Below are 21,819 nucleotides of genomic sequence, written 5' to 3' on the forward strand. Positions count from 1 at the left end.
CACAGCTCCTGCTGTGGCTAGAAAGGTCTTCCAAGGATGATACATTCATCCTCCTCCTTCCTAGTGTCTAAGATTATGAAATCAGCAGGGATGTAAAGGCCTTCAACTTTTACCAACACGTCCTCTACCAATCCATAAGCTTGTCTTACTGACTTGTCTGCCATTTGTAATGAGAATAAGGCAGGTTGTACCTCAATGATCCCCAGCTTCTCCATTACAGAGAGTGGCATAAGATTTATGCTTGACCCCAGGTCACACAGAGCCTTTTCAAAGATCATGTTGCCTATGGTACATGGTATTAAGAATTTGCCAGGATCTTGTTTCTTTTGAGGTAAAGTTTGCTGAACCTATATATCTAGTTCACCAATGAGCAAGGGAGGTTCACCTTCCCAAGTCTCATTACCAAACAATTTGGCATTCAGCTTCATGATAGCTCCTAGATATTGAGCAACTTGCTCTCCAGTTACATCTTCATCCTCTTCAGAGGAAGAATAGTTTTCAGAGCTCATGAATGGCAGAAGAAGGTTTAATGGAATCTCTATGGTCTCTATATGAGCCTCAGATACCTTTGGATCCTCAATAGGGAACTCCTTCTTGGTTGGGAGACGTCCTATGAGGTATTCCTCATTGGGACTCACGTCCTCCCCATCCTCCTTGCATTCGGCCATATTGACTATATCAATGGCCTTGCACTCTCTCTTTGGATTCTCTTCTGTATTGCTTGGAAGAGTACTAGGAGGAGTTTCAGTGATTTCTTACTCAGCTGGCCCACTTGTGCCTCCAAATTTCTAATGGAGGACTGATGAGCGGATAATTTATACGCTTTTTGGCATTGTTTTTAGTATATTTTTAGTTTGTTTTAGTTAGTTTTTATTATATTTTTATTAGTTTTTTTAGTTAAAATTCACTTTTCTGGACTTTACTATGATTTTGTGTGTTTTTCTGTGATTTCAGGTATTTTCTGGCTGAAATTGAGGGACCTGAGCAAAAATCTAATTCAGAGGCTGAAAAGGACTGCAGATGCAGTTGGATTCTGACCTCCCTGCACTCAAAGTGAATTCTCTGGAGCTACAGAAGCCCAAATGGCGCGCTCTCAACGGCGTTGAAAAGTAGACATTCTGGGCTTTCTAGCAATGTATAATTGTCCATCCTTTGCCCGAGATTTGATGGCCCAAACCAGCGTTCCAAATCAGCTCAAAACTGTCCGGCGTTAAACGCCGGAACTGGCACAAGAATGGGAGTTAAACGCCCAAACTAGCACAAAAGCAGGCGTTTAACTCTAAGAGAAGTCTCTACACATGAAAGCTTCAATGCTCAGCCCAAGCACACACCAAGTGGGCCCGGAAGTGGATTTTTATGTCATTTACTCATTTCTGTAAACCCTAGGCTACCAGTTCTCTACATATAGGACCTTTTACTATTGTATTCTCATCGGGGTAGCTATCTTTGAGTAGTCCTATGCTATCTTAGATCATGGGGCTTGCCATTCGGCCATGCCTAGACCTTGTTCTTATGTATTTTCAACGGTGGATTTTCTACACACCATAGATTAAGGTGTGGAGCTCTGCTGTACCTCGAGTATTAATGCAATTACTATTGTTCTTCTATTCAATTCAGCTTGTTCTTGTTCTAAGATATCACTTGTTCCTCAACTTGAATGTGATGATCTGTGACACTCATCATCATTCTCACCTATGAACGTGTGCCTGACAACCACCTCCATTCTACCTTAGATTGAGTGGATATCTCTTGGATCCCTTAATCGGAATCTTCGTGGTATAAGCTAGAATTGATGGTGGCATTCAAGAGAATCCAGAAGGTCTAAACCTTGTCTGTGGTATTCTGAGTAGGATTAAATGATTGAATGACTGTGACGAGCTTCAAACTACTGAAGGCTGGGCGTTAGTGACAGACGCAAAAGAATCAATGGATTCTATTCCAACCTAATTGAGAACCGACAGATGATTAGTCGTGCCGTGACAGGGTGTGTTGAACATTTTTACTGAGAGGACGGGACTGTAGCCACTGACAACGGTGATGCCCAACATACAGCTTACCATGGAAAGGAGTAAGAAGGATTGGATGAAGACAGTAGGAAAGCAGAGAGACGGAAGGGACAAAGCATCTCCATACGCTTATCTAAAATTCTCACTAATGAATTACATAAGTATCTCTATCTTTATGCTTTATTCGTATATCACTCATAACCATTTGAATCTGCCTGACTGAGATTTACAAGGTGACCATAGCTTGCTTCATACCAACAATCTCCGTGGGATCGACCCTTACTCGCGTAAGGTTTATTACTTGGACGACCCAGTGCACTTGCTGGTTAGTTGTGCGAAGTTGTGAAATTATGTTTAGACCATGGTATTAAGCACCAAGTTTTTGGAGCCATTACCGGGGACTGTTTAAGTTGTGAAAAGAATGAATCACAATTTCGTGCACCAAGTTTTTGGCGCCGTTGCCGGGGATTGTTGAGTTTGGACAACTGACGGTTCATCTTGTTGCTTAGATTAGGTATCTTTCTTCAGAGTTCTTAAGAATGAATTCTAGTGTTTCAAGGTGATGTTCTTATCATCACCAAAGCTGATTGATTCTCATCAATTTAGCTCTTGAATGCAATGTCCTGCTGAAGCTCGGCTAGCCATGTCTAATTTCTTTAGACTGAAGTTTTAGACTAACATTGCATGATTCCTGGAATTCTCATTAAGAGTTTTGATATCTTTGTTTTCTTTTCCACTTTTTTTTCGAAAAGCCCAAAAAAAATTACAAAATCATAAAAACCAAAAATATTTTATGTTTCTTGTTGAGTCTAGTGTCTCATGTTAAGTTTGGTGTCAATTGCACGTTTCTGTTCTTCTTGCATTCATTCATGTGTCTTAAGTGATCTTCAAGATGTTCTTGATGACTTCCTTGCTCTGATCTTTGAATTCTCTTAACTTGAGTGTTTTGTTATATGCATTCTCATTTTGTTAGTGTCAATAGTATACAAACTTCTAAGTTTGGTGTCTTGCATGCATTATTTATTTGATTTTAGTTGCATTTTGATTATTCCTCATTATTAAAAATCCAAAAAATTTTTAATTTGTGTCTTTTCAAGTCAATAATACAGAGAATTGAAGATTCAGAACATACATCAGAGGAATTATACAGAAAAAGCTAGGCGTTCAAAACGCCCAGTGAGGAAGGCAAACTGGCGTTTAAACGCCAGCCAGGGTGCCTGGCTGGGCGTTTAACACCCAAAAGGGTAGAGCTTTGGGCGTTAAACGCCAGAATGTGCACCATTCTGGGCGTTTAATGCCAGGATGGCACAAGAGGGAATATTTTGTTTTTAATTCAAATTTTTTTCAACTTTTCAAAATTTTTCAAAATCAAATCTTTTTCAAATCATATCTTTTCAATCATATGTTTTCAAAATCAATTTCTTTCGTTTTCAAAAATACTTGCTAACAATTAATGATTTGATTCAACATTTCATGTATGTTGCCTTTTCTGTTGAGAAAGGTTTAATGTCTGAATCATATCTTTCTTGTTAGGCAAGTTATTAATTTTCAAAATCAAAATCTTTTTTTAAATTGTTTTTCAAATCATATCTTCTCAATCATATATTTTTAAAACCATAACTTTTCAATCATATCTTTTTAATCACATCTTTTTCAAAGTAGTTTTCAATCATATCTTTTTACTTTCTAATTTCAAAATCTTTTTCAAAAATCACTTGATTTCTTTTCCACTCTTAGTTTTCAAAAATCAATTAGTAATTTTCAAAATGATTTTAAAATCTTTTACTTAATTTTCGAAAATTTCTTCCCTTCTTCTCACATTATTCTATTCATGGACTAACACTCCTCCTTAATGCACAATTCGAACTCCATCTTTCTTGATAAGTTCGAATCCTTTTACCTCCTCCTTCTATTTTTCTTTTCCTCTGACACCTCAAGGAATCTCTATAATGTGACATAGAGAATTCCATATTTTCTTGTTCTATTCTCTTTTATATGAGCAGAAGCAAAGACAAAAGCATTCTTGTTGAGGCTAACCCTGAACCTGAAAGGACCTTGAAGCGAAAGCTAAGAGAAGCTAAGGCACAACTCTCTATAGAGGATCTAAAAGAAATCTTCAAAGAAGAAGACATGGTAGCCGAAAACAACAACAATGCCAACAATGCAAGGAAGGTGCTGGGTGACTTTACTGCACCTACTCTCGACTTCTATGGGAGAAGCATCTCTATCCCTGCCATTGGAGCAAACAACTTTGAGCTTAAGCCTCAATTAGTTTATCTAATGCAACAGAATTGCAAGTTCTATGGACTTCCATTGGAAGATCCTCATCAGTTTTTAGCTGAATTCTTGCAAATCTGTGACACTGTCAAGACTAATGGGGTTGACCCTGAGGTCTACAGACTTATGCTATTCCTTTTTGCTGTAAGAGACAGAGCTAGGATATGGTTGGACTCACAACCTAAAGAAAGCCTGAACTTTTGGGAAAAGCTAGTCAATGCCTTCTTGGCAAAGTTCTTTCCACCTCAAAAATTGAGTAAGCTTAGAGTGGAAGTCCAAACCTTCAGACAGAAGGAAGGAGAATCCCTCTATAAAGCTTGGGAAAGATACAAACAATTGATCAGAAAGTGTCCCTCTGACATGCTTTCTGAATGGAGCATCATAGGTATTTTCTATGATGGTCTGTCTGAACTGTCCAAGATGTCATTGGATAGCTCTGCTGGAGGATCTCTTCATTTGAAGAAGACGCCTACAGAAGCTCAAGAACTAATTGAAATGGTTGCAAATAATCAATTCATGTACACTTCTGAAAGGAATCCTATGAACAATGGGACGAATCAGAAGAAAGGAGTTCTTAAGATTGACACTCTGAATGCCATACTAGCTCAGAACAAAATATTGACTCAGCAAGTCAATTTGATTTCTCAAAGTTTGTCTGGAATGCAAGCTGCACCAGGCAGTACTAAGGACGCTTCATCTGAAGAAGAAGCTTATGATCCTGAGAACCCTTCAATGGAAGAGGTGAATTACATGGGAGAACCCTATGGAAACACCTATAATTCTTCATGGAGAAATCATCCAAATCTCTCATGGAAGGATCAACAGAGACCTCAACAAGGTTTCAACAATAATAATGGTGGAAGAAACAGGTTTAGCAATGGCAAGCCTTTTCCATCATCTTCTCAGCAACAGACAGAGAATTCTAAGCAGAGCCACTCTGACTTAGCAACCATGGTCTCTGATCTAATCAAAACCACTCAAAGTTTCATGATTGAAACAAGGTCCTCCATTAGAAACTTGGAGGCACAAGTGGGTCAGCTGAGTAAGAAAGTTACTGAACTCCCTCCTAGTACTCTTCCAAGCAATACAGAAGAGAATCCAAAAGGAGAGTGCAAGGCTATCAACATGGCCGAATTTGGAGAGGAGGAAGAGGCAGTGATCGCCAATGAGGAAGACCTCAATGGACGTCCACTGGCCTCCAATGAGTTCCCTAATGAGGAACCATGGGAATCTGAGGCTCATAATAAGACCATAGAGATTCCATTGGATTTACTTCTGCCATTTATGAGCTCTGATGAGTATTCTTCCTCTGAAGAGGATGAGTATGTCACTGAAGAGCAAGTTACTAAATACCTTGGAGCAATCATGAAGCTAAATGACAAGTTATTTGGTAATAAGACTTGGGAGGATGAACCCCCTTTGCTCACCAAAGAACTGGATGACTTGTCTAGGCAGAAATTACCTCAAAAGAGACAAGATCCTGGGAAGTTTTCAATACCTTGTACCATAGGCACCATGACCTTTAAGAAGGCTCTGTGTGACCTAGGGTCAAGCATAAACCTCATGCCTCTCTCTGTAATGGAGAAGCTAGGGATCTTTGAGTTACAAGCTACAAGAGTCTCACTAGAGATGGCAGACAATTCAAGAAAACAAGCTTATGGACTTGTGGAGGATGTTTTGGTAAAGGTTGAAGACCATTACATCCCTGCTGATTTCATAGTCCTAGAGACTGGGAAGTGCATGGATGAATCCATCATCCTTGGCAGACCCTTCCTAGCCACAGCAAAGGCTGTGATTGATGTGGACAGAGGAGAATTAATCATTCAAGTGAATGAAGAATCCTTTGTGTTTAAGGCTCAAGGATATCTGATGAGCGGATAATTTGTATACTTTTTGGCATTGTTTTTAGTATGTTTTTGATATCTTTTAGTTAGATTTTAGTACATTTTTATTAGTTTTTATTTAAAATTCACTTTTCTGGACTTTACTATGAGTTTGTGTGTTTTTCTGTGATTTCAGGTATTTTCTGGCTGAAATTGAGGGACCTGAGCAAAAATCTGATTCAGAGACCAAAAAGGACTGCAGATGCTGTTGGATTCTGACCTCCCTGCACTCGAAGTGGATTTTCTGGAGCTACAGAAGCCCAATTGGCGCGCTCTCAACGGCGTTGGAAAGTAGACATCCAGGGCTTTCCAGCAATATATAATAGTCCATACTTTGTCCAAGATTTGATGGCCCAAACCCGCAAAGCAATCCGGCCTCAGGAATTCCAGCGTTAAACGCCGGAACAGGAATAAAAGTTGGAGTTAAACGCCCAAACTGGCATGGGAGCTGGCGTTTAACTCCAGAAAAGGTCTCTACACGAATTTCCTTGATTGCTCAGCCCAAGCACACACCAAGTGGGCCCGGAAGTGGATTTTTATGTCATTTACTCATCTTTGTACACCTAGGCTACTAGTTATCTATAAGTAGGACCTTTTACTATTGTATTTTGTATCAAGACTTTGGTAGCTATCTTCACTTTTATGCTATCTTAGATCTTGGGAGGCTGGCCATTCGGCCATGCCTAGACCCTGTTCTTATGTATTTTCAACGGTGGAGTTTCTACACACCATAGATTAAGGGTGTGGAGCTCTGCTGTACCTCGAGTATTAATGCAATTACTATTGTTCTTCCATTCAATTCCGCTTATTCTTTTACCAAGATATCACTTGTTCTTCACCTATGAACAAGGTGACTGACAACCATTCTTGTTCTACAAGCATTCGAGGCTTAGTGAATATCTCTTGGATTCTTCGGAGTCTTCGTGGTATAGGCAGGACCTAATGGCAGCATTCAAGAGAATCCGGAAGGTCTAACCTTGTCTGTGTGTTCTGAGTAGGATTCAATGACTGAATGACTGTGACGTGCTTCAAACCCTGAGGGCGGGGGCGTTAGTGATAACGCAAAAGAATCACTGGATTCTATTCCGCGCCTGATTGAGAACCGACAGATGAATTCCGCTATGCCGTGACAGGACATATGCAATCGCTTTCACTGAGAGGATGGGAGGTAGCTGCTGACAACAGTGAGACCCTACACGAGCTTGCCATGGAAAGGAGTAAGAAAGGATTGGATGAAGGCTGTAGGAAAGCAGAGAGACGGAAGGGAAGGCATCTTCATACACTTGTCTGAAGCTCATACACCAATGATATACATAAGTATCACTATCTTTATCTTCTATGTTATTTTCGTTCATCACCATATATATCTGAGTTTGCCTGACTAAGATTTACAAGATGACCATAGCTTGCTTCAATACTAACAATCTCCGTGGGATCGACCCTTACTCACGTAAGGTTTTATTACTTGGACGACCCAGTGCACTTGCTGGTTAGTTGTGCGAAGTTGTGTAATGCCATGGTATTGAGCGCACCAAGTTTTTGGAGCCATTACCAGGGATTATGAGAGTTGTGAAAAAGTATAGTTCACAATTTCGCCGACCAAGTTTTTGGCGCCGTTGCCGGGGATTGTTTAGGCTGGACAACTGACGGTTCATCTTGTTGCTTAGATTAGGTATTTTTTTTTTTTTCGAAATTCTTGAAGGTGAATTCTAGAGTTTCATGATGATTTGTTGAAATCTGGCTGGCTGAGAAGCCATGTCTAATCTGATTGGACCGAGGTTTCAACTTATCACCACAAGAGCTTGTTGATTTCGTATCAATCTTGCTGTTGGAGCAGTGATTTGCTAAGGCTTGGCTGACCTTGGTCATGTCTAGTGTTTTGGACCGAAGCTTTCTTTGAAAGCTTGGCTGGCTGTGAAGCCATGTCTAATTCCTGGACCGGAGCCTTAGACTAGCATTGCACTGATTCCTGGAATTCTCATTAAGAATTTTGATACTTTCTTTTCACTTAATTTTCGAAAAATACAAAAAAATTTACAAAACCATAAAAATCCAAAAATATTTCTTGTTTAAGTCTAGAGTCTCATCTTAAGTTTGGTGTCAAATGCATGTCTTTGTTATATTTTTCGAATCCATGCATATATTTTGTGTTCTAATCTTTGAATTCTATTGACTTGAAGTATTTTTTTTGTGTCTCATATGCATTCTCATATTGTTAGTGTCAGTAGTACACAAACTGCTAAGTTTGGTGTCTTGCATGCATTGTTATTTGATTCTTGTTGCATTTTGATTATTAAAAATCCAAAAATATTTTTAATTTGTGTCTTTTCAAGTCAATGATACAAAGAATTGAAGATTCAAAACATGCTGCAGAGGAATTATACAGAAAAAGCTGAGCATTCAAAAATGCCCAGTGAAGAAGGCAGACTGGCGTTTAAACGCCAGCCAGGGTACCTGGTTGGGCGTTTAACGCCCAAAAAGGGTGCATTTTGGGCGTTAAACGCCAGAATGTATACCATTCTGGGCGTTTAACGCCAGGATGGTGCAGGGGGAAGATTTTGTTTTCAAAATCAAATTTTTTTTAGTTTTTCAAAATCAAATCTTTTTCAAATCAAATCTTTTCAATCAAATGTTTTCAAAATCAATTTCTTTCCTTTTTAAAAGATACTTACTAACAATTAATGATTTGATTGAACATCACAAGATTGTTACCTTTTCTGTTGAGAAAGGTTTGAATGTTTCAAATCATATCTTTCTTGTTAGGCAAGTCATTCATTTTTAAAATCATATCTTTTCAAATGGTTTTCAAATCATATCTTTTAAAAATGTTTTCAAATCATATCTTCTCAATCACATTTTTTAAACTCATAACTTTTCAATTAAATCTTTTTAACCACATCTTTTTCAAAACAGTTTTCAATCAAATCTTTTTAATTTCTAATTTCAAAATCTTTTTCAAAAATCACTTGGTTTCTTTTCCACTTTTATTTTCGAAAATTAATTAATGTTTTTCAAAATAATTTCAAAATTTTTCACTTGATTTTCGAAAATAAACTTCCCTCCTTCCCACATCCTTCTATTTATGGAGTGCCACTCCTTCTCAATGCACAATTCGAACCTTATCTAACTAAAGTTCGAATTTATCTTCTCCTTCTTCTTTCTATTTCTCTTTTCCTCTGACACTTAAAGGAATCTCTATACTGTGACATAGAGGATTCCACATTTTCTTGTTCCCTTCTCTTTCATATGAGCAGGAGCAAGGACAAAGGCATTCTTGTTGAAGCTGATCCTGAACCTGAAAGGACTTTGAAGAGAAAGCTAAGAGAAGCCAAAGCACAACTCTCTTTAGAGGACCTGACCGAATTCTTCAAGGAAGAAAACATGGCAGCAGAAAACAACAACAATGCAAACAATGCAAGGAAGGTGCTGGGTGACTTTACTGCACCTACTCCTGATTTTTATGGGAGAAGCATCTCTATCCCTGCCATTGGAGCAAACACTTTGAGCTTAAGCCTCAATTAGTTTCTCTAATGCAACAGAATTGCAAGTTCCATGGACTTCCAATGGAAGATCCTCATCAGTTTTTAGCTGAATTCTTGCAAATCTGTGACACAGTCAAGACTAATGGGGTTAACCCTGAGGTCTATAGACTGATGCTATTCCCTTTGCTGTAAGAGACAGAGCTAGAATATGGTTGGACTCTCAACCTAAAGAAAGCCTGGACTCATGGGAAAAGCTAGTCAATGCCTTCTTGGCAAAATTCTTTCCACCACAAAGATGGAGTAAGCTTAGAGTGGAAGTCCAAACCTTTAGACAAAAGGATGGAGAATCCCTCTATGAAGCTTGGGAAAGATACAAACAATTAGTCAGAAAATGTCCTTCTGACATGCTTTCTGAATGGAGCATCATAGGTATTTTCTATGATGGTCTCTCTGAACTATCTAAGATGTCCTTGGATAGCTCTGCAGGAGGATCTCTTCATCTGAAGAAGACGCCTGCAGAAGCTCAAGAGCTGATTGAAATGGTTGCAAATAACCAATTCATGTACACTTCTGAAAGGAATCCTGTGAACAATGGGACTAATCAGAAGAAAGGAGTTCTTGAGATTGATGCTCTGAATGCCATACTGGCCCAGAATAAAATATTGACTCAACAAGTCAATTTGATTTCTCAAAGTCTGTCTGGAATGCAAAATGCACCAAACAGTACTAAGGAAGCTTCATCTGAGGAAGAAGCTTATGATCCTGAGAACCCTTCCATGGAAGAGGTGAATTACCTAGGAGAACCCTATGGAAACACCTATAATTCTTCATGGAGAAATCACCCAAATCTCTCATGGAAGAATCAAGAGAGACCTCAACAAGGTTTCAATAACAATAATGGTGGAAGAAACAGGTTTAGCAATGGCAAGCCTTTTCCATCATCTTCTCAGCAACAGACAGAGAGTTCTAAGCAGAATACTTCTGACTTAGCAACAATAGTCTCTGATCTAATAAAGACCACTCAAAGTTTCATGAATGAAACAAGTCCTCCATCAGAAATTTGGAAGGACAAGTGGGTCAGCTGAGCAAGAAAGTTACTGAACTCCCTCCTAGCACTCTCCCAAGTAATACAGAAGAAAATCCAAAAGGAGAGTGCAAAGCCATAGACATGGCCGAATTCTGGGAGGAAGGAGAGGCAGTGAACGCCACTGAGGAAGACCTCAATGGGCGTGCACTGGCCTCCAGTGAGTTCCCCAATGAGGAACCATGGGAATCTGAGGCTCAAATGAGACCATAGAGATTCCATTGGACTTACTTCTGCCATTCATGAGCTCTGATGAGTATTCTTCCTCTGAAGAGGATGAGTATGTCACTGAAGAGCAAGTTGCTAAATACCTTGGAGCAATCATGAAACTAAATGACAAGTTATTTGGAAATGAGACTTGGGAGGATGAACCTCCCTTGCTCACCAAAGAACTGGATGACTTGTCTAGGCAGAAACTGCCTCAAAAGAGGCAGGATCCTGGGAAGTTTTCTATACCTTGTACCATAGGCACCATGACCTTCAAGAAGGCCTTGTGTGACTTAGGGTCAAGTGTAAACCTCATGCCCCTCTCTGTAAAGGAGAAATTAGGGATCCTTGAGGTGCAAGCTGCAAGAATCTCATTAGAGATGGCAGACAATTCAAGAAAACAAGCTCATGGACTTATAGAATGTTTTGGTGAAGATTGAAGACCATTACATTCCTACTGATTTCATAGTCCTAGAGACTGGGAAGTGCATGGATGAATCCATCATCCTTGGCAGACCATTCCTAGCCACAGCAAAGGCCGTGATTGATGTTGATAGAGGAGAGTTGATCATTCAAGTGAATGAAGAATCCATGGTGTTTAAGGCCCAAGGATATGCCTCTATCATCATGGAGAAGAAGCATGAAGAGCTTCTCTCAAAACAGAGCCAAACAGAGCCCCCACAGTCAAACTCTAAGTTTGGTGTTGGGAGGCCACAACCAAACTCTAAGTTTGGTGTTGAAACCCCACATTCAAACTCTAAGTTTGGTGTTGGGAGGTTTCAACACGGTTCTGAGTGTTTCTGAGGCTCCATGGGAGTCCTCTGTCAAGCTAATGACACTAAAGAAGCGCTTGTTGGGAGGCAACCCAATGTTTTATAATTAATTATTTTCTTTTGTTATTTTATCTTTTTTGTAGGTTGATGATCATAAGAAGTCACAAAAACAATGAAAAAAGCAAAAACAAAATGAAAAACAGGAAGAAAACAGCACACCCTGGAGGAAGATGCTGCTGGCGTTCAAACGCCAGTCAGCCTAGCAGTTGGGCATTTAACGCCCAGTCTGGCACCTTTCTGGGCGTTTAACGCCAGAAAAGGGCACCAGACTGGCGTTAAACGCCAGTAAAGGGCAACAACCTGGCGTTAAACGCCAGGAATGGGCACTAGCCCGGCGTTTAACGCCAGAAATGGCTCAAAACGTGATTTTGAGCAACTTTTGGTGCAGGGATGACTTTTCCTTGACACTACAGGATCTGTGGACCCCACAGGACCCTACCATCACTCTCTCTCTTCTTCCCCCATTCACCAATCACCTCAACACCTTTTCCCCAAAAACCCCTCACCTATCAAATCCCATCTTTCTCTTCACCACTCACATCCATCCTTCATAAAACCCCACCAACCTCACCCTTCAAATTCATAAACTTGTCATAACCATTATGGCACCAAAGGCCGGAGAAACCTCTAAAAAGAGGAAAGGGAAAGCAAAAGCTTCCACCTCCGAGTCATGGGAGATGGATAGATTCCTCTCAAAGGTGCATCAAGACCACTTCTATGAAGTTGTGGCCTTGAAGAAGGTGATCCCCGAGGTCCCCTTTTCACTCAAAAAGGGTGAATATCCGGAGATCCGCCATAAGATCCGAAGAAGAGGTTGGGAAGTACTTACCAACCCCATTCAACAAGTCGGAATCTTGATGGTTCAAGAGTTCTATGCCAATGCATGGATCACAAAGAACCATGACCAAAGTGTGAACCCGAATCCAAAGAATTATCTTACTATGGTTCGGGGGAAATACTTGGATTTTAGTCCGGAGAGTGTGAGGGTGGCGTTCAACTTGCCTATGATGCAAGGAGATGAGCATCCTTTCACTAGAAGGGTCAACTTTGATCAAAGGTTGGACCAAGTCCTCACAGTCATATGTGAAGAGGGCGCACAATGGAGGCAAGACTCAAGAGGAAAGCCGGTTCAATTGAGAAGGCATGACCTCAAACCCGTGGCTAGAGGATGGTTAGAGTTCATACAACGCTCAATCATTCCCACTAGCAACCGGTCCGAAGTTACCATAGACCGGGCCATCATGATCCATAGCATCATGATTGGAGAAGAAATAGAAGCTCATGAGGTTATAGCCCAAGAACTCTATAAGGTGGCGGACAAGACCTCCACTTTGGCAAGATTAGCCTTTCCTCACCTCATTTGTCACCTCTGTTATTCAGTTGGAGTTGACATAGAAGGAGATATCCCCATTGATGAGGACAAGCCCATCACCAAGAAAAGGATGGAATACACAAGAGACCCCTCTCATCAAGAAATCCCTGAGATTCCTCAAGGGATGAACTTTCCTCCACAAAACTATTGGGAGCAACTAAACACCTCCCTAGGAGAATTAAGTTCCAACAGGGGACAACTAAGGGTGGAGCATCAAGAACACTCCATTCTCCTCCATGAAATCAGAGAAGATCAAAGAATCATGAGGGAGGAGCAACAAAGACAAGGAAGAGACATTGAGGAGCTCAAGCACTCCATAGGACCTTCAAAAGCAAGGAAGAGCCGCCATCACTAAGGTGGACCCATTCCTTGATTTCCTTGTTCTTTATTCCTTTGTTTTTCGAATTTTATGCTTTATGTTATCCATGTTTGTGTCTTATGATCATTAGTGTCTTAGTGTCTATGCCTTAAAGTTATGAATGTCCTATGAATCCATCACCTTTCTTGAATAAAAATGTGCTTAATTGAAAAAGGAAGAATTGCATGAATTTTGAATTTTTATAATAGTTTAATTATTTTGATGTGGTGGCAATATTTTTGTTCTCTGAATGTATGTGTAAACAGTGCATATGTATCTTGAATTTGTGGTTCATGAATGTTGGCTCTTGAAAGAATGATGAAAAAGGAGACATGTTACTGAGGATCTGAAAAATCAATAAAATGAGTCTTGAAGCAAGAAAAAGCTATTCGAAAAAAAAAAAAAAAAATCTCGAAAAAAGAAAGAAAAGAAAGAAAAAGAAAAGAAATAAAGTTGTGATCCAAGGCAAATAAGAGTGTGCTTAAGAACCCTGGACACCTCTAATTGGGGACTTTAGCAAAGCTGAGTCACAATCTGAAAAGGTTCACCCAATTATGTGTCTGTGGCATGTATGTATCCGGTGGTAATACTGGAAGACAGAGTGCTTTGGGCCACAGCCAAGACTCAATAAATAGCTATGTTCAAGAATCATCATACTTTACTAGGAGAATCATTAACACTATCTGGACTCTGAGTTCCTAAAGAAGCCAACCATTCTGAATTTCAAGGAATAGATTGAGATGCCAAAACTGTTCAGAGACAGAAGGTTAAAAGCCCCGCTCATCTAGTTAATACTGATCTTCACAGATGTTTTTGGAATTCATTGCATATTCTCTTCTTTTGATCTTATTTGATTTTCAGTTGCTTGAGGACAAGCAACAATTTAAGTTTGGTGTTGTGATGAGCGGATAATTTGTATACTTTTTGGCATTGTTTTTAGTATGTTTTTGATATCTTTTAGTTAGATTTTAGTACATTTTTATTAGTTTTTATTTAAAATTCACTTTTCTGGACTTTACTATGAGTTTGTGTGTTTTTCTGTGATTTCAGGTATTTTCTGGCTGAAATTGAGGGACCTGAGCAAAAATCTGATTCAGAGACCAAAAAGGACTGCAGATGCTGTTGGATTCTGACCTCCCTGCACTCGAAGTGGATTTTCTGGAGCTACAGAAGCCCAATTGGCGCGCTCTCAACGGCGTTGGAAAGTAGACATCCAGGGCTTTCCAGCAATATATAATAGTCCATACTTTGTCCAAGATTTGATGGCCCAAACCCGCAAAGCAATCCGGCCTCAGGAATTCCAGCGTTAAACGCCGGAACAGGAATAAAAGTTGGAGTTAAACGCCCAAACTGGCATGGGAGCTGGCGTTTAACTCCAGAAAAGGTCTCTACACGAATTTCCTTGATTGCTCAGCCCAAGCACACACCAAGTGGGCCCGGAAGTGGATTTTTATGTCATTTACTCATCTTTGTACACCTAGGCTACTAGTTATCTATAAGTAGGACCTTTTACTATTGTATTTTGTATCAAGACTTTGGTAGCTATCTTCACTTTTATGCTATCTTAGATCTTTGGGAGGCTGGCCATTCGGCCATGCCTAGACCCTGTTCTTATGTATTTTCAACGGTGGAGTTTCTACACACCATAGATTAAGGGTGTGGAGCTCTGCTGTACCTCGAGTATTAATGCAATTACTATTGTTCTTCCATTCAATTCCGCTTATTCTTTTACCAAGATATCACTTGTTCTTCACCTATGAACAAGGTGACTGACAACCATTCTTGTTCTACAAGCATTCGAGGCTTAGTGAATATCTCTTGGATTCTTCGGAGTCTTCGTGGTATAGGCAGGACCTGATGGCAGCATTCAAGAGAATCCGGAAGGTCTAACCTTGTCTGTGGTGTTCTGAGTAGGATTCAATGACTGAATGACTGTGACGTGCTTCAAACCCTGAGGGCGGGGGCGTTAGTGATAACGCAAAAGAATCACTGGATTCTATTCCGCGCCTGATTGAGAACCGACAGATGAATTCCGCTATGCCGTGACAGGACATATGCAATCGCTTTCACTGAGAGGATGGGAGGTAGCTGCTGACAACAGTGAGACCCTACACGAGCTTGCCATGGAAAGGAGTAAGAAAGGATTGGATGAAGGCTGTAGGAAAGCAGAGAGACGGAAGGGAAGGCATCTTCATACACTTGTCTGAAGCTCATACACCAATGATATACATAAGTATCACTATCTTTATCTTCTATGTTATTTTCGTTCATCACCATATATATCTGAGTTTGCCTGACTAAGATTTACAAGATGACCATAGCTTGCTTCAATACTAACAATCTCCGTGGGATCGACCCTTACTCACGTAAGGTTTTATTACTTGGACGACCCAGTGCACTTGCTGGTTAGTTGTGCGAAGTTGTGTAATGCCATGGTATTGAGCGCACCAAGTTTTTGGAGCCATTACCAGGGATTATGAGAGTTGTGAAAAAGTATAGTTCACAATTTCGCCGACCAATATCCCTCTGTCACCATGGAGAGGAAGCATGAAGAGCTTCTCTCAAAATAGAGCCAAACAGAACCCCCACAGTCAAACTCTAAGTTTGGTGTTGGGAGGCCACAACCAAATTCTAAGTTTGGTGTTGAACCCCCACATTCAAACTCTAAGTTTGGTGTTGGGAGGTTCCAACATTGCTCTGAGTATCTGTGAGGCTCCATGAGAGCCCACTGTCAAGCTACTGACATTAAAGAAGCGCTTGTTGGGAGGAAACCCAATGTTATAATTATCTATTTTCCTTTGTTATTTTATGTTTTCTGTAGGTTGATGATCATGAGAAGTCACAAAATCAATTGAAAAAGCAAAAATAGAATGAAAAATAGAAAGAAAAATAGCACACCCTGGAGGAAGATCTTGCTGGCGTTTAAACGCCAGTAAGGGCGGCAAATGGGCGTTTAACGCCCAGTCTGGCACCATTCTGGGTATTTAACGCCAGAAAGGGGCACCAGACTGCCGTTAAACGCCAAGAAAGGGAAAGAAGTTGGCGTTAAACGCCAGAAATAGGCACCAGCCCGACATTTAATGCCAGAATTGGCATAGAGAGCATTTTTGCTCGCCACTTGGTGTAAGGATGAATTTTCCTTGACACCTCAGGATCTATGGACCCCACAGGATCCCCACCTACCCCACCACTCTCTCTCTTCTTCACCCATTCACCAATCACCTCAACACCTCTTCCCCAAAAACCCCTCACCTATCAAATCCCATCTTTCTCTTCACCACTCACATCCATCCTTCATAAAACCCCACTTACCTCACCATTCAAATTCAAACCACTTTCCCTCCCAAACCCACCCTCCAATAGCCAAACCCTACCCCTCTCTCCACCCCTATATAAACCCATCTTCACCCCCTCATTTTCCCACAACCTAAACACTACTTCTCCCTTTGGCCGAATAACAAAGCCGTCACCATCTCCTCTATTTCTTCTTCTTCTACTCTCTTCATTCTTCTTTTGCTCAAGAACGAGCAAACCTTTTAAGTTTGGTGTGGTAAAAGAATTGCTTTTTGTTTTTCCATAACCATTTATGGCACCTAAGGCTGGAGAAACCTCTAGAAAGAGGAAAGGGAAGGCAAAAGCTTCCACCTCCGAGTCATGGGAAATGGGGAGATTCATCTCAAGGGTGCATCAAGACCACTTCTATGAAGTTGTGGCCTTGAAGAAGGTGATCCCCGAGGTCCCTTTCAAACTCAAAAAGAGTGAATACCCGGAGATCCGACATGAGATTTGAAGAAGAGGTTGGGAAGTTCTTACCAACCCCATTCAACATGTCAGAATCTTAATGGTTCAAGAGTTCTATGCCAATGCATGGATCACCAAGAGCCATGATCAAAGTGTGAACCCGAACCCAAAAAATTGGCATACAATGGTTCGGGGGAAATGCTTAGTTTTTAGTCCGGAAAATGTAAGGTTGGCATTCAACTTGCCCATGATGCAAGGAGATGAACACCCTTACACTAAAAGGGTCAACTTTGATCAAAGGTTGGACCAAGTCCTCATAGACATCTGTGAAGAGGGCGCCCAATGGAAGAGAGATTCAAGAGGGAAGCCGGTTCGACTGAGAAGGCATGACCTCAAGCCAGTGGCTAGGGGATGGTTGGAGTTTATCCAACGCTCAATCATTCTTACTAGCAACCGGTCTGAAGTTACTATAGACCGTGCCATCATGATTCATAGCATCATGATTGGAGAAGAAGTAGAAGTTCATGAGGTTATAGCCCAAGAACTTTATAAGGTGGCGGACAAGTCTTCTACCTTGGCAAGGTTAGCCTTTTCTCATCTCATTTGTCACCTCTGTTATACAGTTGGAATTGACATTGAGGGAGACACCCTCATTGATGAGGACAAGCCCATCACTAAGAAAAGGATGGAGCAAACAAGAGATCCCACTCATCATGAAATCCCTGAGATGCCTCAAGGAATGCACTTTCCTCCACAAAACTATTGGGAGCAAATCAACACCTCCCTAGGAGAATTGAGTTCCAATATGGGACAACTAAGGGTGGAGCACCAAGAACATTCCATCCTCCTCCATGAAATTAGAGAAGATCAAAGAATCATGAGAGAGGAGCAACAAAGGCAAGGAAGAGACATTGAGGAGCTCAAGCACTCCATAAGATCTTCAAGAGGAAGAACAAGCCGCCATCACTAAGGTGGACCCGTTCTTTAATCTCCTTGTTCCTTATTTTCCTGTTTTTCGAATTTTATACTTATGTTTATCCATGTTTGTGTCTTGTGATCATTAGTGTCTTAGTGTCTATGCCTTAAAGTTATGAATGTCCTATGAATCCATCACCTTTCTTAAATGAAAAATGTTATCAATTGAAAAGGAGAAGAATTGCATGAATTTTGAATTTTATACCAAGATTAATTATTTTGATGTGGTGGCAATACTTTTGTTTTCTGAATGTATGCTTAAACAGTGCATATGTCTTTTGAATTTGTTATTCATGAATGGTTGTCTCTTGAAAGAATGATGAAAAAGGAGACATGTTACTGAGGATCTGAAAAATCATAAAAAAATGATTCTTGAAGCAAGAAAAAGCAGTGAATACAAAAAAAAGAGAGAGAGAGAAAAACAAAAAAAAACAAAAAAAATTAATAAAGTTGTGATCCAAGGCAAAAAGAGTGTGCTTAAGAACCCTGGACACCTCTAATTGGGGACTCTAGCAAAGCTGAGTCACAATCTGAAAAGGTTCACCCAATTATGTGTCTGTGGTATGTATGTATCCGGTGGTAATACTGGAAGACAGAGTGCTTTAGGCCACGGCCAAGACTCATAAAGTAGCTGTGTTCAAGAATCATCATACATAACTAGGAGAATCAATAACACTATCTGGATTCTGAGTTCCTATAGAAGCCAATCATTCTGAATTTCAAAGGATAAAGTGAGATGCCAAAACTATTCAGAGGCAAAAAGCTAAAAGCCCCGCTCATCTAATTAATACTGATCTTCATAGATGTTTTTGGAATTCATTGCATATTCTCTTCTCTTTATCTTATTTGATTTTCAGTTGCTTGGGGACAAGCAACAATTTAAGTTTGGTGTTGTGACGAGCGGATAATTTATACGCTTTTTGGCATTGTTTTTAGTATATTTTTAGTTTGTTTTAGTTAGTTTTTATTATATTTTTATTAGTTTTTAGTTAAAATTCACTTTTCTGGACTTTACTATGAGTTTGTGTGTTTTTCTGTGATTTCAGGTATTTTCTGGCTGAAATTGAGGGACTTGAGCAAAAATCTGATTCAGAGGCTGAAAAGGACTGCAGATGCTGTTGGATTCTGACCTCCCTGCACTCAAAGTAGATTTTCTGGAGCTACAGAAGCCCAATTGGCACGTTCTTAACGGCGTTGGAAATTAGACATCCTGGGCTTTCCAGAAATGTATAATAGTCCATACTTTGTCCGAGATTTGGTGGCCCAAACCGGCGTTCCAAATCAGCTCAAAACTGCCCGGCGTTAAACGCCGGAACTGGCACAAGAATGGGAGTTAAACGCCCAAACTGGCACAAAAGCTGGCGTTTAACTCCAAGAGAAGTCTCTACACATGAAAGCTTCAATGCTCAGCCCAAGCACACACCAAGTGGGCCCGGAAGTGGATTTTTATGTCATTTACTCATTTCTGTAAACCCTAGGCTACCAGTTCTCTACATATAGGACCTTTTACTATTGTATTCTCATCGGGGTAGCTATCTTTGAGTAGTCCTATGCTATCTTAGATCATGGGGCTAGCCATTCAGCCATGCCTAGACCTTGTTCTTATGTATTTTCAACGGTGGAGTTTCTACACACCATAGATTAAGGTGTGGAGCTCTGCTGTACCTCGAGTATTAATGCAATTACTATTGTTCTTCTATTCAATTTAGCTTATTCTTGTTCTATGATATCACTTGTTCTTCAACTTGATGAATGTGATGATCCGTGACACTCATCATCATTCTCACCTATGAACGTGTGCCTGACAACCACCTCCGTTCTACCTTAGATTGAGTGGATATCTCTTGGATCCCTTAATCGGAATCTTCGTGGTATAAGCTAGAATTGATGGCGGCACTCAAGAGAATCCGGAAGGTCTAAACCTTGTCTGTGGTATTCTGAGTAGGATTCAATGATTGAATGACTGTGACGAGCTTCAAACTCCTGAAGGCTAGGCGTTAGTAACAGACGCAAAAGAATCAATGGATTCTATTCCAACCTGATTGAGAACCGACAGATGATTAGCCGTGCCGTGACAGGGTGCGTTGAACATTTTTACTGAGAGGACGGGATTGTAGCCACTGACAATGGTGATGCCCAACATACAGCTTGCCATGGAAAGGAGTAAGAAGGATTGGATGAAGACAGTAGGAAAGCAGAGAGACGGAAGGGACAAAGCATCTCCATACGCTTATCTGAAATTCTCACCAATGAATTACATAAGTATCTCTATCTTTATGCTTTATTCGTATATCACTCATAACCATTTGAATCTGCCTGACTGAGATTTACAAGGTGACCATAGCTTGCTTCATACCAACAATCTCCGTGGGATCGACCCTTACTCGCGTAAGGTTTATTACTTGGACGACCCAGTGCACTTGCTGGTTAGTTGTGTGAAGTTGTGAAATTATGTTTAGACCATGGTATTGAGCACCAAGTTTTTGGAGCCATTACCGGGGACTGTTTAAGTTGTGAAAAGAATGAATCACAATTTCGTGCACCAAGGACCTTGTTTCACTCATGAAACTTAAATTGGCCTTAGACAGATCAGAGACTAAGTTTGCTAAGTTAGAGGTGCTCTGTTCAGAATTCTCTATCTGTTGTTGAGAAGATGATGGATAAGGCTTGATATTGCTGAGCCTATTTCTTCCACCATTATTAAAGCCTTATTGAGGCTTTTGTTGATCCTTCCATGAGAAATTTGGATGATTTCTCCATGATGAATTATTGGTATTTCCATAAGGTTCACCCATATAATTTACCTCTGCTATTGCAGGGTTCTCAGGATCATAAGCTTCTTCTTCAGAAGATGCCTCTTTAGTACTGTGCCCACATTTTGCCATCCATTCAGACTTTGAGAAATCATGTTGACTTGCTGAGTCAACATTTTGTTCTGAGCCAATATGGCATTCAGAGCATCAATTTCAAGAACTCTCTTCCTTTGAGGCGTCTCATTATTCACGGAATTCCTCTCAGAAGTGTACATGAACTGGTTATTTGTAGCCATGTCAATAAGTTCTTGAGCTTCTGCAGGCGTTTTCTTTAGGTGAATGGATCCACCTGCAGAATAGTCCAATGACATCTTAGAGAACTCAAATAGACCATAATAGAATATATCTATCATGGTCCATTCTGAGAACATGTCAGAAGGACATCTTTTGGTCATCTGTTTGTATCTTTCCCAAGCTTCATAGAGGGATTCACCATCTTTTTGTTTGAAGGTCTGAACATCCACTCTAAGCTTGCTCAGCTTTTGAGGAGGAAAGAACTTAGCCAAGAAGGCCGTGACTAGCTTATCCCAGGAGTCCAGGCTATCTTTAGGTTGAGAATCCAACCATGTTCTAGCTCTGTCTCTTACAGCAAAAGGAAAAAGCATGAGCCTGTAGACTTCAGGATCTACTCCATTAGTCTTAACAGTCTTACAGATCTGCAAGAACTCAGTTAAGAACTGGTAAGGATCTTCTGATGGAAGTCCATGAAACTTGCAGTTTTGTTGCATTAGAGCAACTAATTGAGGTTTCAGCTCAAAATTGTTTACTCCAACGGCAGGGATTGAGAT

At 40.4% G+C, this 21,819-nt stretch overlaps 2 non-coding genes across 2 annotated transcripts; one reads left to right on the top strand and one right to left on the bottom strand.

Moving 5' to 3' along the window:
* Positions 1-9,950: 9,950 nt before the first annotated feature.
* Positions 9,951-10,058, bottom strand: LOC130983371 (small nucleolar RNA R71). The gene has a single exon (XR_009087366.1). It is a non-coding gene; the product is annotated as a small nucleolar RNA R71 (small nucleolar RNA).
* An 11,342-nt stretch (positions 10,059-21,400) lies between these two features.
* LOC130983988 (small nucleolar RNA R71) lies at positions 21,401-21,504 on the top strand. Its single transcript, XR_009087951.1, has one exon. It is a non-coding gene; the product is annotated as a small nucleolar RNA R71 (small nucleolar RNA).
* The last annotated feature ends 315 nt before the right edge of the window (positions 21,505-21,819 follow it).

This window comes from Arachis stenosperma, chromosome 5 (genome assembly GCF_014773155.1).
Source record: "Arachis stenosperma cultivar V10309 chromosome 5, arast.V10309.gnm1.PFL2, whole genome shotgun sequence".
Lineage (NCBI taxonomy): Eukaryota > Viridiplantae > Streptophyta > Magnoliopsida > Fabales > Fabaceae > Arachis > Arachis stenosperma.